Source organism: Podarcis tiliguerta (genome assembly GCF_965153285.1).
Source record: "Podarcis tiliguerta genome assembly, chromosome: 10".
NCBI classification, from domain to species: domain Eukaryota; kingdom Metazoa; phylum Chordata; class Lepidosauria; order Squamata; family Lacertidae; genus Podarcis; species Podarcis tiliguerta.
This window is the reverse complement of record NC_139543.1, coordinates 73,072,869-73,091,081: the sequence shown is the minus strand read 5'-3', so window position 1 is coordinate 73,091,081 and position 18,213 is coordinate 73,072,869. Positions and strand designations below refer to the sequence as shown.

The 18,213-nt window shown below is 47.5% G+C and overlaps 1 pseudogene across 1 annotated transcript; it reads left to right on the top strand.

Moving 5' to 3' along the window:
- Positions 1 to 11,732: 11,732 nt before the first annotated feature.
- Positions 11,733 to 13,660, top strand: LOC310658839 (large ribosomal subunit protein eL37-like; annotated as a pseudogene). Its single transcript has 2 exons — positions 11,733 to 11,741; positions 13,336 to 13,660. The product of its transcript is annotated as a large ribosomal subunit protein eL37-like (transcript).
- Positions 13,661 to 18,213: the final 4,553 nt, after the last annotated feature.

Below are 18,213 nucleotides of genomic sequence, written 5' to 3'. Positions count from 1 at the left end.
GCCTCAATAGGAGTATAGCATCTAGATCAAGGGAAGTAATAGTGCCACTGTATTCTGCTCTGGTCAGACCTCACCTGGAGTACTGTGTCCAGTTCTGGGCACCACAGTTCAAGGAGGACACTGACAAACTGGAACGTGTCCAGAGGAGGGCAACCAAAATGGTCAAAGGCCTGGAAACGATGCCTTATGAGGAACGGCTAAGGGAGCTGGGCATGTTTAGCCTGGAGAAGAGGAGGTTAAGGGGTGATATGATAGCCATGTTCAAATATATAAAAGGATGTCACCTAGAGGAGGGAGAAAGGTTGTTTTCTGCTGCTCCAGAGAAGCGGACACGGAGCAATGGATCCAAACTACAAGAAAGAAGATTCCACCTAAACATTAGGAAGAACTTCCTGACAGTAAGAGCTGTTCGACAGTGGAATTTGCTGCCAAGGAGTGTGGTGGAGTCTCCTTCTTTGGAGGTCTTTAAGCAGAGGCTTGACAACCATATGTCAGGAGTGCTCTGATGGTGTTTCCTGCTTGGCAGGGGGTTGGTCTTGATGGCCCTTGTGGTCTCTTACAACTCTATGATTCTATGATTCTATGATTCTATGACCCCACGGGTCATCTAGTCCAACCCCCTTCAATGCAGGAATCACAACGCTGAAGAACCCCTGACAGATGGCCACCCAGCCTTTGTTTAAAAACCTCCAACGATGGATGACATCACCTTCCCCCCAAAGGTGCAAAGTCTTAAGGATCCCTGCACTGCGTTTCAGACACAAGAGTATAGAATGGTGGAATGGTAGAGTTGGAAGGGACCCCCAGTGGTCATCTAGCCCAACCTCCTGCAATGCAAGAACGTAGCGTACAATGATTGGCAGTACACCACTGTGGCGTGGTGATTCTTTGGCTCATCTGTGTAGGAATGTTCAGGGGTGCAGGAGAGGATATATTGTGAGATTATATCCTAATCCAAATTATGCTAACAAGTTCCCAAAATATCAGCAGAGTTTATAGACATTCCCCTTTAATTTCACAACGGTAACGCTTGCACAGGTTCGCTAGAACCTCTATAATAGTTACTCTGGTAATTTCCCCTTTTGTTCCCTCTTAAAATACAAGACACGACACAGTCTTTATAAAAGTATAAAAGCGTTTACTCACGTTCTGTTCACAATATGATCCCAGAAGGCAGACAGCTTAAAAAAGGTAAAATACACTCAGAATCTATCTTATAGGAAGATAGTCCTTTCCTCCTCTCTTGGCTGAGAGCCAAGAGGGCATGTTGCTCCTTCAGAAGATGAAGATGAGAGAGAGAGATATGGCTCCCCTGCCCTGTGCTTTTATCATTTACCTGCACAGGTGAGGCCACACCCACCTCTGGTCACATGCGGAGGAAGTCCGTCCCCAGGAAGTTTACCTGCTTACTGGACGGACATCCCTCCCCATGTTCTAACATGTACACTCTAGGAATGTTGTCATTGACTGCTCCTGTGTTTACATCCCACAATCTACAGGTGGGATGAAGCCTTCAGACAGGGACCAAAAGTCCTGGCAGAAGCACTGGGATTATTCCCCCGTATGGGGCAGATCCACATGTACATATTTGTAACTAAGTCTGCCTTCAAGAATCCAACTGTGAACTGATGTGAGTAAACTTCTTTTATTGACTTTGAATGAGATTGTGGTGTCTTTATTCTTTTAAGAGGGATTCAAGGGAACTTACCAGGAACGTACAATTCAATCTGAGACAGACTGAACTGTATAATAGTGTATAATACTGCTGTGCATGCAAGAAAGGGGAATAATAATAATAAATTTTATTTATACCCCTCCCTCCCCGGCCAGAGCCGGGCTCAGGACGGCTAACACCAGTAAAATTACAGTAAAAACATAATGGGGGGGGGGGGGGAATTAAAAATACAGGTTAAAATGCAATTTAAAATGCAGCCTCATTTTAAAAGTAGCCCATAGATCAAAACCCTAAGGGGAGGGAAACATAAGGGTCAGACTGAGTCCAAACCAAAGGCCAGGCGGAACAGCTTCATCTTGCAGGCCCTGTGGAAAGATGTCAAGTCCCGCAGGGCCCTGGTCTCTTGGGACAGAGCGTTCCACCACGTCGGGGCCAGTACTGAAAAGGCCCTGGCCCTAGTTGAGACCAATCTAACCACCTTGCGGCTCGGCGCCTCCAAAGTGTTGTCATTTGTGGACCTTAAGGTCCTCCGCGGGGCATACCAGGAGGTAACTCTGCTAAGTAAAGGAACTTGCTAGCCCAAGTTAGGAAGGATATTAATGAACACTACATCCTCTCCTGCCACCCTGAACATTCTCACACCTAGGACGAAGGTGGGTGGACCTCTGCAGAGCCCTTTCCCTTCCCTGCTTGAGACAGAGCTCTGCTTGGCACATGGCTCCTTTCAGCTGGCACAAGCAGCTGTAAGCGGAGCAGCTGGTAGGGGATAGTTATGCCTGAGCCCCTCACCTGCTGCACCTGCCTGGGTGCATCAGCCTCTCGACCGCACACAGCCAGAGGGCCGTCGGGGTCTCTGCTCCCGTAAAGAGCCAGGAATTCCCCTGCCTGGTTAAGCAACCGGCGAGAGAGAGCTGATTCCGAGTGACAGCGCAAGCGGCCCTGGCTCCTGCCTCCGTGGGATCGTGGTGCAGGGCTTACGAGAAAACAAAGAGCCCTCCCTCTGGGTGGAATGAACACCCTATTGCTGGATGGCCCCTCCATGCGGGAGACAGAGAGATCCCGGAACTGGGACCTCATGGCTAGCTTCCAACTGGGGCCAGTGCCAGATGTACGTACAAGCCAGGCATGTCCAAAGTCCGTTTCGGGGGTCTTTTCCAGCCCGCCGGTCAGTTTAATCTGGGCCCTGTAGCAGTATATTTCCTGGGGTAAAATCCTTAAAAATAGGTCAACAACTTCAATCCCCCAAAAAGAAATAAGGTCAACAACTTTGGGCGGCCCTCATGGCCCTTCACTTCATCAAACCTGGCCCTCTTTGAAAAAAGTTTGGACACCACTGGATAAACTAAACAATACTTTAGGGCCCCACTCTCTTGGGGCCCCCCAAAAAAAATTAAAGGGGAAAAAAATGGATGTACATTTCCAACATATCAGATAAAAAACAAATACAGTGGTACCTCGGGTTACAGATGCTTCAGGTTACAGACTCCACAGACCCAGAAATAGTGCTTCAGGTTAAGAACTTTGCTTCAGGATGAGAACAGAAATCGTGCTCCGGCAGCGCAGTGGCAGCAGGAGGCCACATTAGCTAAAGTGGTGCTTCAGGTTAAGAACAGTTTCAGGTTAAGAACGGACGTCCAGAATGAATTAAGTTCTTAACCCGAGGTACCACTGTAAAATAAAACCTACATATAGCAACAGTTTTTTGTGTTGCGTAGGCTCCCGTGATGCAAATCATGGGCCCCTCCTGCTAGCCTGCTCCCTAAAATATCACTGGTTAATTATGAAACAAATTGAATACGCAGGCAGATGTAGGCTCTTTCATTAGCAACACGTGACACAAAATTATTTTTTTAAGTGTTTAAGACATTTTTTCTTGAATGCTGCTGAGGACCACGGCAAAATGCAAGCTGGACCACCCAGGGTTAATGGCTCGGCCATTCTGATGATTGGGAAAAATTGGTTTAAACTCCAGTCCCCAAAAGACCCAGGAATTTAGGGGTTTGCTTAAATTCTTACTGAATCCAAATATTTAGGGGAGTCTTGCTGCACCCCCAATCTTATAATGCTATTATTGAGCCACAGCATCAGACCCCTGTCAAATAGGTGGCAGAGCCCAGGGGGCCAATGGCTGCCAATATGGTTCATCCATTCCACGTTGGAAATCACGTTGGAAATCCTTATCGATTTGTTTTAAAAAATTGATGGTATAACCTTATTGCCTTCGAACACCGACATGATTAACATTCAGGAGGGATTTGAAAACACTCCTGCTCACTGAGGCATTTGATGGCTGAAAGATACTCTTCCTGGCAGCTTGGAGCTGATTAGCTGCCAGAGCATGCGGCTGCTTTTTCACCTTTTAAGAAAGTGTTTTTGGGTGTCCTCCAACGCTTTGCAAGTTTTAAATTTTATTTTTAGAATCATAGAATTGTCAAGTTGAAAGGGACCCTCGGAGTCATCTAGGACAGCCCCCCGCAATGCGGGAATCACAGATAGAGAAGCAACTTGCACCTACAACACCCACAAGGTGGGGGGGGGGAGAGCATGTGGGGTCGCACTACTCCAAGCCCAAGCACCACCCAACTTCTCTGACATTTCAAAGGTGGACTCTCCTTCCATGGAGGTTTCTAAGCAGAGGTTTGTCCTGGATGCTTTCGCTGAGATTCCTGCATTGCAAGAGGTCAGACTAGATGGCCCTCGGGGTCCCTTCTGCAGTTCTATGATTTTTTGATTCTGAACCCAGAACATACCTGTCCTCTTAGCATAGACCAGGCGTTTTGCATGGATCGTGGCGCACCTCCTTTGGAAGGAGCGGCAAAATGCAGACCCAGGTGACTGCTATGGAGTCAGCTCTGGCGAAGACTAAAACAGGGAGTGGGGGTGGGGAGAGAAAGAAACTCCAGCTCTGACACTATTGCACTCTCTTGCAGACAACCACCCTGCCTGGAGACAGAGAGTCGGGTTGTGCATCTGCAGCAGTGACCAGAGGAGGAATGACCGCTGGGAGGAGCACAGAGAGAAGAAATGCCATGGGGCTTCTGCAGCAGAACAACCGGACGTCTTCATCTTCCCTTGCTGCAACAAAACATGTCTCTCTGATATTGGTCTCTGCAGCCACAGCAGGCACTGCGAGCTCCCAAGAGTTTGTTGTTGTTTAGTCATTCAGTCATGTCCGCCCTGGACCAGAGCACACCAGGCTCTCCTGTCTTCCACTGCCTCCTGCAGTTTGGTCAAACTCATGCTGGTAGCTTCGAGAACACTGTCCCACCATCTCGACCTCCGTCGTCCCCTTCTCCTTGTGTCCTCCGTCCTTCCCAGCATCAGGGTCTTTTCCAGGGAGTCTTCTCTTCTCAGGAGGTAGCCAAAGTCATAGAATCATAGAATCATAGAGTTGGAAGAGACCACAAGGGCCATCGAGTCCAACCCCCTGCCAAGCAGGAAACACCCTCAGAGCACTCCTGACATATGGTTGTCAAGCCTCTGCTTAAAGACCTCCAAAGAAGGAGACTCCACCACACTCCTTGGCAGCAAATTCCACTGTCAAACAGCTCTTACTGTCAGGAAGTTCTTCCTAATGTTCAGGTGGAATCTTCTTGTAGTTTGGATCCATTGTTCTGTGTGCGCTTCTCTGGAGCAGCAGAAAACAACCTTTCTCCCTCCTCCATGTGACATCCTTTTATATATTTGAACATGGCTATCATATCACCCCTTAACCTCCTCTTCTCCAGGCTAAACATGCCCAGCTCCCTTAGCCGTTCCTCATAAGGCATCGTTTCCAGGCCTTTGACCATTTTGGTTGCCCTCCTCTGGACACGTTCCAGTTTGTCAGTGTCCTTCTTGAACTGTGGTGCCCAGAACTGGACACAGTACTCCAGGTGAGGTCTGACCAGAGCAGAATACAGTGGCACTAATACAGTGGCCTCAGCTTCACGATCTGTCTTTCCAGTGAGCACAGTTTGACTTCACCTGAAAGGCACACTCTTCCATTGTCTCCCGAGACAGACAGGTGCCAATAACAAAAACAGCCCCCTCCCCCTGGGTGCTACGGGTTCAGTTTCTGCCATCGTGCTGAGTCATCTCAGGGTTATGCTCAGAAGCCCTGAAAACTGGCCTCGAATCCAGCAAGTGGAGTGTGGACTAAGGTTTGAAACTGATGCTATTCTCGGACCTCTTCCCACTCTCTCCTCCCCAGAGACCAGGCTTTCCCCCCAGGGCAGGACCAAGGAAAACACATTGGGGGGGGCAGCACTTGTGAGGCAGCTCAGAGTATCCTTACAAATCTGGACAGCATTAAGTGCAGCTTAGACATCTCCATGGGAGGAGAGGGCTGCTGGCGGCTCTCAGCCACGATGGCTCCTCTCTGCCTCCAGTAAATAAATTGGAGTTCTTGTTATTAAATATACCAAGAAAAAAGCACACCAAGAACTCTGGCCAGTGTAAGTTTCAATAGTGGGAGTGGTCCCTACTCACAAGTCAATAGTCAATAGTAACAAAAACTAATCCATTCAAAAGTATGTATTCTGACAAGGATTACAAACTCAAACAGAGATTACAAACTCAAACTCATAAGGATATGTATAACACAATAATTCATTACAGTATTAAAGATAAGAGTTTATGAGTAGAAATAAGTTCATGTTGGTCCATGGTCAGATTCGACATGAAGATCTTGGTTTCAATCATTGAGCAGAACTCAATTATGGATCAGAAACCAGGACAGGGCCCTGTTTCGATGTACTCACCTTCATCAGCTGGAAGTATCAAACATTACATGAAAATACATTAAAATTCTAAATTATCATAAATTATGAAACAGTATTATACAACATTTGGTTCCTTACCTAGTTTTTAAGGGGTCGTGTAAGTTTGAAGAATTCATATAAATATATCCTGTTATTTTCTATGTTTCTCAGAGATAACAACTGAAAACAATGAATATTAATAATAATTACATGTGTTGAATCAAATTTAAAACTCTAAAGCAGCATATAAACATATGATTCCTCACCTAAGTGTGGGTAGATCAACGTGTATCTTGAGCTTTTCTGTGCGTTTTCAATTTGGAAGAAAGCCTATTACCTTTTATATGCATTTAAAGGGGTAGATGAAACTCTCTGCCTCCAGCCATTCTTCTGAACCCCAATTGCTGGAAACCACCAAAGGGCAGAGCTGCTCTTGTGCTCAGATCTTGCTTTCAGGTTTCTCATTGGGGCATCTGGCCTGGGAGAAGAGGTTGCCGGACCAGATGGGCCCTGGCCTGATCCCTCAGACCATAGGTAGGCAAGCTAAGGCCTGTGGGCTGGATGCAGCCCAATCACCTTCTCAATCTGACCTGCGGACAGTCCGGGAATCAGCGTGTTTTTACATGGGTAGAATGTGTGCTTTTATTTAAAAGCATCTCTGGGTTATTTGTGGGGCATAGGAATTCATTCTTTTTTCTTCTTCAAAATATAGTCCGGCCCCCACAAGGTCTGAGGGACGGTGGACCGGCCCCCGGCTGAAAAAGGTTGCTGACCCCTGCCTCAGACTCCTGTTCTTCTGTCCTGGTTCCAGCATTTCTGAGGCATTGCAGGGCATATCTTTCCTCTGGGGGGGGTGTGCTTGGACAAGAGGGGGACCCTGCACTGGACTGGGCTGGGGGGAGGAAGGGAGGGGAGGGAGGTTGAGGTTGAGGGCAGCCAACTTCACGCTGGACACTGGAGGGGGGCTGTTACGGGCAGCAGCTTGACCAGCCAATTCCTGGCTGCCTGTTCTGCTTGGCTGCAGCCATCCTTCCCGGTAAGGATTAGCAGGACAAGAGGTGCTAATCAGGAGTAGTGGCACCTGCTGACTGGGCTGACAGTCAGATGACCTCTCTTATGGGAAGCGGCCTGGCAGAGGGACGCCAGGGCAGGGCGCCAGGCAGAGAGCAAGACCTAAACTCCCAGAACTAGCCCCTGGGCAGCTCCACAAAACATTTACGTATAAGCTAAACAAGCTATAGCTTAGGGCCTCAATCTCTTGGGCCCCCCCCAAAAAATTAAAGGGAGAAAAACTGGATGTACATTTCCAAAATATAAGATGAAAAACTAATAAAATAAAACCTACATCCAGCAACAGTGTTTTGTCTTGTGTAGGCTCCTCTGATGTAAGTCACAGGCCCCTGCCTGCTAGCCTGTTGCCTCAAATATCCCTGGTTTGCTCCTTTCTATATAGAGGGTCATAGAATCATAGAGTTGGAAGAGACCACAAGGGCCATCGAGTCCAACCCCCTGCCAAGCAGGAAACACCATCAGAGCACTCCTGACATATGGTTGTCAAGCCTCTGCTTAAAGACCTCCAAAGAAGGAGAGTCCACCACACTCCTTGGCAGCAAATTCCACTGTCAAACAGCTCTTACTGTCAGGAAGTTCTTCCTAATGTTCAGGTGGAATCTTCTTTCTTGTAGTTTGGATCCATTGCTCCATGTCCGCTTCTCTGGAGCAGCAGAAAACAACCTTTCTCCCTCCTCTATGTGACATCCTTTTATATATTTGAACATGGCTATCATATCACCCCTTAACCTCCTCTTCTCCAGGCTAAACATGCCCAGCTCCCTTAGCCGTTCCTCATAAGGCATCGTTTCCAGGCCTTTGACCATTTTGGTTGCCCTCCTCTGGACACGTTCCAGTTTGTCAGTGTCCTTCTTGAACTGTGGTGCCCAGAACTGGACACAGTACTCCAGGTGAGGTCTGACCAGAGCAGAATACAGTGGCACTATTACTTCCCTTGATCTAGATGCTATACTCCTATTGATGCAGCCCAGAATTGCATTGGCTTTTTTAGCTGCCGCGTCACACTGCTGGCTCATGTCAAGTTTGTGGTCAACCAAGACTCCTAGATCCTTTTCACATGTACTGCTCTCAAGCCAGGTGTCACCCATCTTGTATTTGTGCCTCTCAATTTTTTTTGCCCAAGTGCAATACTTTACATTTCTCCCTGGGTGCTGACATTCTGCATGCACTGGTTGCACTGCAACATGTGCAAATGGCTTGAGATACCTATTAGGTCCATCAATGACCATATAGCATATATTCAGCACCAAGAACCATTTGTTGTTGACAAAGGACAGCTCGACATATCCAAGGGCACAATTACCTTCAGGAGCTGAGGGCCTCATCAAACCTCAATCTGGCCCTACATGGGGAGAAGGTTCTCACTAAACAAGCTGGCAAGGCAGCCAGCTTCCTAACTCCACAGCTGGTTAAAGCAGGCAGCGTGCTGAAATCAGAAAGGAGGCTGCTTCCTGAGAGGAATGGCCCCTGGCTGTCCCTGGCCCTGACTGGGAGGGAAAAGTAGATGGAGGACAATTTCTCTCCCTCTCTGCTAACCCAGGAACTTGCAGACATCCAAGGAAGCTGAAGGCTGGAGGGTTCAGGGCCAACAAAGGAAAATCCTTCTTTGTGCAATGCAAACGATGGAACCAGCTGCCCCAGGAGGCAGGGATGTTCAAGCCAGTTGTGGGGCCTCCTGCCTCCTCAGGAGTGTGGGAATCTTCAGGGTGGCAGGAGAGGATATGTTGTTTATTAATATCCTTCCTAACTTGCGCTAGCAAATTCCTTTACGTAGCACAGTTTACAGTCCCCTTTTTACATGCACAGCAGATAGCTGGTTGCAGGCTCGTGTGAGCCTCTCACTATTATACAGTTCAGTCTGTCTCAGATTGAATGGTACGTTCCTGGTAAGTTCCCTTGAATCCCTCTTAAAAGAATCAAGACGCCACAATCTCATTCAAAGTCAATAAAAGAAGTTTACTCATATCAGTTCACAGTTGGATTCCTGAAGGCAGACTTAGTTACAAATATGTACACGTGGATCTACCCCATACGGGGGAATAATCCCAGTGACTGCAGACTAGCAGTCACTGGAGTCCACATGAGGAAAGGAAGATGGAAAAGAGGAATGAGAGGCAGCATGTCTTGTCCTTTTGTTACCTGGACAGGTAAAGTCACGTCCACCTCTAGTCACATGCAAAAGGAAGGATGCTCCATCCAGGAGGAAACAGGAAGTTATAGAGATGATAGATAGATAGATGATAGATAGATAGATAGATAGATAGATAGATAGATAGATATAGATGATAGATAGATGATAGATAGATGATAGATAGATGATAGATGATAGATAGATATAGATGATAGATGATAGATATAGATAGATAGATAGATAGATAGATAGATGATAGATATAGATGATAGATAGATAGATGATAGATAGATAGATAGATAGATAGATAGATAGAGATATAGATGATAGATGATAGAGATTAGATAGATAGATAGATAGATAGATAGATAGATAGATAGATGATAGCTAGCTAGCTAGCTAGATAGATAGATAGATAGATAGATAGATAGATGATAGATGATAGATCGATAGATGATAGATTAGATAGATAGATGATAGATAGATAGATAGATATGATAGATAGATGATAGGTGATAGATAGATAGATAGATAGATAGATAGATAGATAGATAGATGATAGATAGATAGATAGATAGATAGATAGATAGATAGATAGATATAGATGATAGATAGATATAGATGATAGATAGATGATAGATAGAAAGATGATAGATTAGATAGATGATAGATAGATAGATAGATGATAGATGATAGATGATAGATAGATATAGATAGATGATAGATAGATAGATAGATAGATGATAGATAGATAGATGATAGATAGATAGATAGATAGATAGATAGATAGATAGATAGATGATAGATAGATAGATAGATGATAGATAGATGATAGATGATAGATAGATAGATAGATAGATAGATAGATAGATAGATAGATAGATAGATGATAGACAGACAGTCTTGTTCGTCTTTCTGGAAGATAGATGATAGATAGATAGATAGATAGATAGATAGATAGATAGATAGATGATAGATGATAGATAGATAGATAGATAGATAGATATAGATAGATAGATAGATAGATGATAGATAGATAGATGATAGATAGATAGATAGATAGATAGATAGATGATAGATAGATAGATAATAAATAGAGAGAGAGAGAGAGAGAGATGATAGATGATAGGTAGAGAGATAGATAGTCTTGTTTGTCTATCTGGACATTGACTTGCTGCTCTCCTGGGTGGCCTGAGGTCTCCTGAGGACAGGGAGCGAGGGAGGCCCAGAAGATTGGTGGGCTTGGCCAGGGGAGCAGAGCTGGAGGGGGGTTCATAGGCAGCCTCTCCCCCCCCCCCCCGCACTCTCCGCCACACAGAGCCACAACCCAGCACATCCTGAACTGCAGGGCATGAGGCTCCTGCGTACGTGTTGGTGCGCTCAAGGGATTATGGCCGTCCTGTATCAAACCATCCCCTTTTGATAGTCCTTCCTTCATGGAGCAAAATAAAAGTGGGCCGGTGTAGATCCGATGTACGGTTGATTTTCTATGAATTTATAACAGAAACATTGTGTATGTCGTGTGTGAGTGTGTGTATGTTGAGTTTGTACAAATTACATGATTGGGGGGGGGTGTTCCTGCAACAGCACCCACAATCTGGGGCCCAAGTCAGCGCCCCTGAGTGACTGGCAGCAGCTTATGACCTGTTGCAGATGCCCTAAGTGTCTCCAATGCTTTGCTATCTCCCCCCCCCCCCCCATGCCACCACCTTTGGGACTGGCAGATTCCACCCACAGGCACCCCGGGGGTTGAGAGGAGCCCTTTTCTGTGACTGGGCTGGCTGCCCTCAAATGCTCCGGGGCGAATGCTTCTCACAGCGCCTGGAGAGACCTTGACCTTGAGAGACAGAGCGCCACCACAGGCCAGGAGCCTCATCTGAGCTGCAGCAGGCAACAGGTCCTGCAATGCAACTGATGGAGGTTTGGACAGCTGAGGACACGGCATTCCTGCCTGGTGACCGGGGCTCATGCCAAAGGCATGAAATGTCCAGGCTTGTTCCAGCTCGGGGCAGCTGCTGGCTCACAGGTACCGGCGAGGCAGCCACCTGCTCCCAATTCACAGAACTGTCTGCAGGTGGTGGCAGGGCCACTGGCAGGAGGGTCGATTGTCGCCATGGCTAAGGTGAGTTATCTAGTTATCTCCCGCTTGGACTGCTGCAATGCGCTCTATGTGGAGCTACCTTTGAAGGTGACCCAGAAACTGCAATTAATTCAGAATGAGGCAGCTAGACTGGGGACAGGGAGTGGCTGGCGAGACCACATAACACCAGTCCTGAAAGACCTCCATTGGCTCCTAGTATGTTTCCGAGCACAATTCAAAGTGTTGGTGCTGACCTTTAAAGCCCTAAACGGCCTCGGCCCAGTAGACCTGAAGGAGCATCTCCACCTCCATTGTTCTGCCCGGACACAGAGGTCCAGCTCCGATGGCCTTCTGGCATTTCCCTCGCTGCGAGAAGCCAAGTTACAGGGAACCAGGCAGAGGGCCTTCTCAGTGGTGGCACCCACCCTGTGCAACACCCTCCCACCAGATGTCAAAGAGAAAAGCAACTACCATACTGAAGGCAGCCCTGTTTAGGGAAGCTTTTCATGTTTGATGTTTTATTGTGTTTTTAATATTCTGTTGGGAGCCACCCAGAGTGGCTGGGAAGGCCCTATTATTATTATTATTATTATTATTATTATTATTATTAGTATTGGCAGGCCCAGAAAACAGGTGGGTGGGGAGAGCTCTAAGTCCCTTCCCTAAGGACCATTGTTCTGGCCGCTTGGCCCTTACCACTCGACCAGTTGGATCTGCCACAAATGCCACAGGATACCTGCTCCACATTTGTAAGAACTGGCAGCACCTAAACTCTGGAACTCCCCGCCTATTGAGATCAGGCAGGCACTTTCACTCTACTCCTTCCAGCACACGCTGAAAACATTTCTGTTTAGACAGTGGAGTGGATTCCCTCGGAAGGTGGCGGACTCTCCTTCCTTGGAGGCTTTTAAGCAGAGGTCGAATGGCCATCTGTCATGAATGCTGTGGCCGAGACTCCTGAATTGTGGGGGGTTGGACTAGATGACCCTCAGGGTCCCCTCCAACTCTGCCCTTCTAGGATTCTGTGATAATTGCATATGCATGTTTGCCCCAAGCCCAGCTACATTACATCGCTATTACACCCCAAATGAGGGCATTACAGCACAGATCGTGCAACACACCTGAACTGTGCCCTCCTATCCTCCGGTCCTGTTTTCCATTGTGGAGACATGGGCGACATAGGAAGGGTATGGGAAGGCAGAAAGTTGTTGGCATCTGTCTGTCTTGAGAGACGAGGGAGTGAGCCTTCAGGGATGAAGTCAAACCAGTGGAGAATCACAGCGCCTGCTGTGGCTGCAGAGACTGGAAACACGGAACTGCTGCCTCCTGCCTTGTTTTTGCTGCATTAGCAGTGCTGAAGTGGCCTCCCTGAGGCGCAAGCCTGGGCAGAGTGTCTGGAGGTCCTGGGCTACCCAGACAGCGAGACAACCCTTTCTCAGCCTGACTGGTCCCAGCGAAAGCAGAGCAATCCGTTTGGCAGCAGCTTGGCTGCAGGAGTTGCCAGAGCGAGGCATAAAAGGTGCCATCCAACTGTCTCTGGGACTCCATTCTGGATTTGTGTAGGGTCTACTCCCGAGCCTTTTCTCCTCCCAAAGATATCCCGCAAGCCCTCTTTCATCCAGACGGCTGAAGGAAGACAACGAAAGGAACATCCTCCTTTGGAAAGCGTTGCAGTAAGACACACGCTTTGTGCCGTTGATGTGGGTCCAAGGCCATTCATCTCCAGAAGTCCACCTGTGGAAAATGTGGATATCCTGCTAAGTGCAAGAGAAAGTACAACTGGAGTGCTGAGGCCAAGAGGCTCAATACCACCAGAACTGGCCGTATGAGGCATCTGAAAAAGGTCTACCGTAGAGTCAGGAATGGATTCCATGAAGGAACAGCACCAAAGCCCAAGAGAGCGGCTGTTGCAGCATCCAGCTCATCTTAAGGACTCAAATGTCTTTTTAAAATACAGTGGTACCTCCTATTACATACGCTTCAGGTTACAGACTCTACTAACTCAGAAATAGTGCTTCAGGTTAAGAACTTTGCTTCAGGATAAGAGCAGAAATTAGGCTCCAGCGGCGGCAGCAGAAGGCCCCATTAGTTAAAGTGATGCTTCAGGTTAAGAACGGACTTCTGGAACGAATTAAGTACTTAACCCAAGGTACCACTGTAAATGGCCTGAAATTTTAAAAAATTCAGAAAGAAATAAAGAAAAAAGATATCCCGCAAGGCAGTGGATAGGGAAGATGGGAAGAGGTGTGGTTTTTTCCATTGAATTTTCCTTGCACCTGGCTTTCTATATGACCTCAAGTTGTGAGGTCACCAAGGGTGGAGCTGGAGTCTGAAGGCCAGTGAGCCCCCTGATGTTCCTTTCCCTTCTCTCTGCCCTGATTTGGGGCTTACATCAGAGGGGCAGCTATGCCAGCCCCTCTGGTGGGGCTTGACTTAAACCAGTTTGCCCTTCTGCTGCAAACAGTTGTCAAGGCGGGTGACCATAAATAGCCGCTCAGTTCTCTCGGCAGCCTAACATGACGTCTTGGCCAGTCTCCAAGGCAGATTGTATTTCCAGAAAAGGGGAGTGTGAGCGGTGGAAGAATTCCTCGCCTCTGCATCCAGGCCTGTGTCTCCTCTTGAGCAGCACAAAGAGAGCAGGATCAGGTGCAGGAAACATGATGTGCAGCGTGAGAGGGAAGGACGTCATCCGAGGTGCAAAGGACAGTCATGGGACATTCTGCGTGCCGGTTTCACGTGCCAGATCAGAGACGCAGCCGGGCTTCTCTGTGGCCATTGAAGTCATTCAGTGGCTACGAGCGAAGCTTCAATGGGACGAGGAACTCCAGGCATCCAGGCGGCGGCCACGTCTGGTGGGGTCTTAAGGCCGCTTGACCATGTTCCAAGAGCGGCTCCACGAGGCTCAGCCGCAAACCTGCGTGCGTTCCTACCAGACGGTGCTTGGGGAATTCAAGATTTCATTCAAGAGTTCGTTTCATTTGGTAGCGTTCCACCAACCTCAAATGCCACCGGAAAACTCCCATTTCTTTTCTGTTCCTTGACAGTAGACTGCTGCAGAAACTTAACATCCTGATTTCACACACACCCCTCCCCGTGTGGCAGCTGCCAAACCTTCAATGAGCGAGAGACCAGATGTTTTGCGCATAAACGTTCCACAAGTCTTTTATGTTGTGTGGGCTGCATAAGCTCTGTTGGTGGAAAGCTTGCGAGGGATTTCACTGGGGATGGACAGGTCAAAACACTTCAGGGATCAAGGAATTATGAGAACGTGGGTGCTTTTTTATTTAAATGCTTATCTGCTGCCTTTTACAAGGGCATCACAAGGCAGAGTAGAACAAGTGAAATACTGTTACACTCCATTCCAGTCTCCAAGCAGCGAGAGACTCTGGGGGCTCCAGGCTCTTACGAAGGTCAGCGGAGATGGTGGCGTCTTTAGTATATCTGGTTTTATTGACACATATATACAACCTGAGAAGAAGATAGAGGGGCCCACGCCATTAACACCCCAAAAGCTCTTCCTTCTCCATTATTCACAGCTTTGGATCCAGCACAGATCAAGCAAGTCTCTGTTTCTCCAGCTTCCAACTTGCTTCCAACTCCGTTCTCTCACACACTATTGTGTCTCTTGTGTAGCTAGATGAGGGCGTGGAGGAAAGGCCCATCCGTTAACCTGGAGGGCTCCCTCACTTAGCTGTAGCTCTTGCAGTGGAACCCATTCTTTTGGTTCAGGTAGGTAGCCGTGTTGGTCTGATGCGGTCAAAATAAGTAAATAAAAATTGTCCAGTAGCACCTTAGAGACCCACCTAAGTTTGTTCTGGATATAAGCTTTCATGTGCAGACCCAGAGCAAACTTAGTTGGTCTTTAAGGTGCTACTGGACAACTTTTTAATCTTTTTCTTTATTTCCATTCTTTTGGGATGCTGATGAGGACACTTAAGAGGCCACCGGAGGTCATTGTCTTGCAAAGAAACTTGCGTGAGCAGTTCAGCGATTTGCTTGGTTAGATCCTAACCCGCACTGGGCACCAGACACACACCCACCCACCCAAATTGGAAGGCCGTCAGGGCATCATCCAGACTCACCCAAGCCTGCCATAACACAACAAATGATAATGACACAATAAACATTGCCCGGCTGTGAGTCTTGAAGGCTGTTCCCTGCAAGGCCCTTTCCACCTGGCCTAGGGGGGCGCGGCCCACACCATAGCTGTCAACTTTTCCCTTTTCTTGCGAGGAATCCTATTCGGAATAAGGGAATTTCCCCTAAAAAAAGGGAAAAGTTGACAGCCATGGCCCACATCCACCAGCTCCACTAAAGAGGTTCCTGGGGAGACTGGAGGGACAGTGCTATGCCTGACAACAATTCCGAATTATTGGATTTTTTTGCCCCATCTTTTTGTGCCTGCCAAACAGCCGTGTCATGATTATGATAATATATTATTCTCTTGTTAACTATGCTGTTTTAAATGTGCATTTTATATTTGACTTCACTTAGCAAGGTTTTCTTTTGAAATGTGTAAGATTTTTTTTGGTTAACTTGCTTTGTGTTTAATATGTATTTTGCAGTTGACCTCCTTTGTAATGCATTATTTTGAAATCTTTAATATTTTATTTTCCTGTTAATTACGTTGCTTTGACTGTACACTCTATATTTGACCTTCTTCAGAAATGTTTGATTCTGCATTGTTTTATTGATGTCTAATATGCTATAAATCTCTTTGAAGTTTTTCTTAAAAATATAAAGTGGTATAGAAATGAAAATACTAATATTAATAAATAAACAAATGCATAAAAGGTTAGAGTTAAGAATAAAGTAAAGGGAACGTTCAACCCGCATGAACTGGCCACAGTCTCTGATTCACAGGTATTTGTCCTTCTCGTCGATCCTCACGGGCCGCCTCTGATGTCGCAGAGCCCAGGAAGTTGCAGTGCAAGACTGCCATAAAGCGAGATAACGCTCACTCGCTGGTTGCTGTCCACAGGCACTTCCCTGAAGCTTGTCCTGGCGAGCTCTCTGCCCTTTCATCTTTGCTCAGCTCACCTGGACAGCAAAGCTCCTGGACAGGGTCTGTGTCACATCCGCAGAGCATTTTGCGAGCCTCACATGCCATGTTGCCTGGCAACACTGTTTGTCTGTTTTCAGGCATAGCCATGGAGACGACGTCCATCAACAGCTATTAGCCATGGCAGGTCCTTCCATGTTCAGAAGCAGTCAACCTTTGAGCACAGCCTTCTAGGAAGAGCGTCAGAAGAGGACAACTGCCTTCACAAGCCAAACTCAGGCCAAAGATCTATCTAGCCTAGCATCCCGTCAATGACGGCTTGCTGTGATCTGCACAGCCTGAGAGCAACTGTCTGGCTGCTAATCCAGAATGCTGTAGTAGATGGACTTTTGGCTTCTGTGTCTGAGGCCGTTGAACATGGAGATCCCTGTGGCACCTGCCCAGATGAAGAGCACAAAGCTCCAAGCACCTGCAACAGTCTTGCCATCAAATGGTTGTTAAGATACGGTCCTGGAAGTCGCCCTAATGTTCATCCATGGCACAGGCATCCCAAGGTCTGTGGAACAGATGCTATTTCTGACTCCTGGGAACTCCTAGAGAGATTCCTCCCCATGCACCAAGACACCCTCAAAGGCTCCCCCTAACAGGGGACAGGGGGTGGGCAGGTGTGGGGGGTACTCCCTGGTCCTGAATGGGGCAACTGTGCCCCTGAAGGACCAGGTGCGCAGCCTGGAGGTCATTTTGGACTCACAGCTGTCCGTGGAGGCGCAGGTCAATTCTGTGTCCAGGGCAGCTGTCTGGTACGCAGGATGAGACCCTCCCTGCCTGCAGACTGTCTCGCCAGAGTGGTGCATGCTCTAGTTATCTTCCGCTTGGACTACTGCCATGCGCTCTACGTGGGGCTGCCTTTGAAGGTGACCTGGAAACTACAACTAATCCAGAATGCAGCAGCTAGACTGGTGACTGGGAGCGGCCGCCAAGACCATATAACACCAGTCCTCAAAGACCTACATTGGCTCCCAGTACGTTTCCAAGCACAATTCAAAGTGTTGGTGCTGACCTTGAAAGCCCTAAATGGCCTCAGCCCAGTATATCTGAAGGAGCGTCTCCACCCCCATCTTTCAGCCTGGTCACTGAGATCCAGCATCAAGGGCCTTCTGGTGGTTCCCTCGCTGCAAGAAATGAAGTTACAGGGAATCAGGCACAAGGCCTTCTCAGTGGTGGCACCCACCCTGTGAAACACCCTCCCACCAGATGTCAAGGAAATAAACAACTATCTGACTTTTAGAAGACATCTGAAGGCAGCCCTGTTTAGGGAAGTTTTTAATGTTTGATGTTTTATTCTGTTTTTAATGATCTGTTGGAAGCTGCCCAGAGTGGCTGGGGAAACGCAGCCAGTTGAGCGGAGCATACTTCTTCTTCTTCTTCTTCTTCTTCTTCTTCATTTTACTTGTAGATAGCAGGTGGTGGCCTTTCTAGTAACATATCATGGGGCAAATTCCTCCAGCGGAA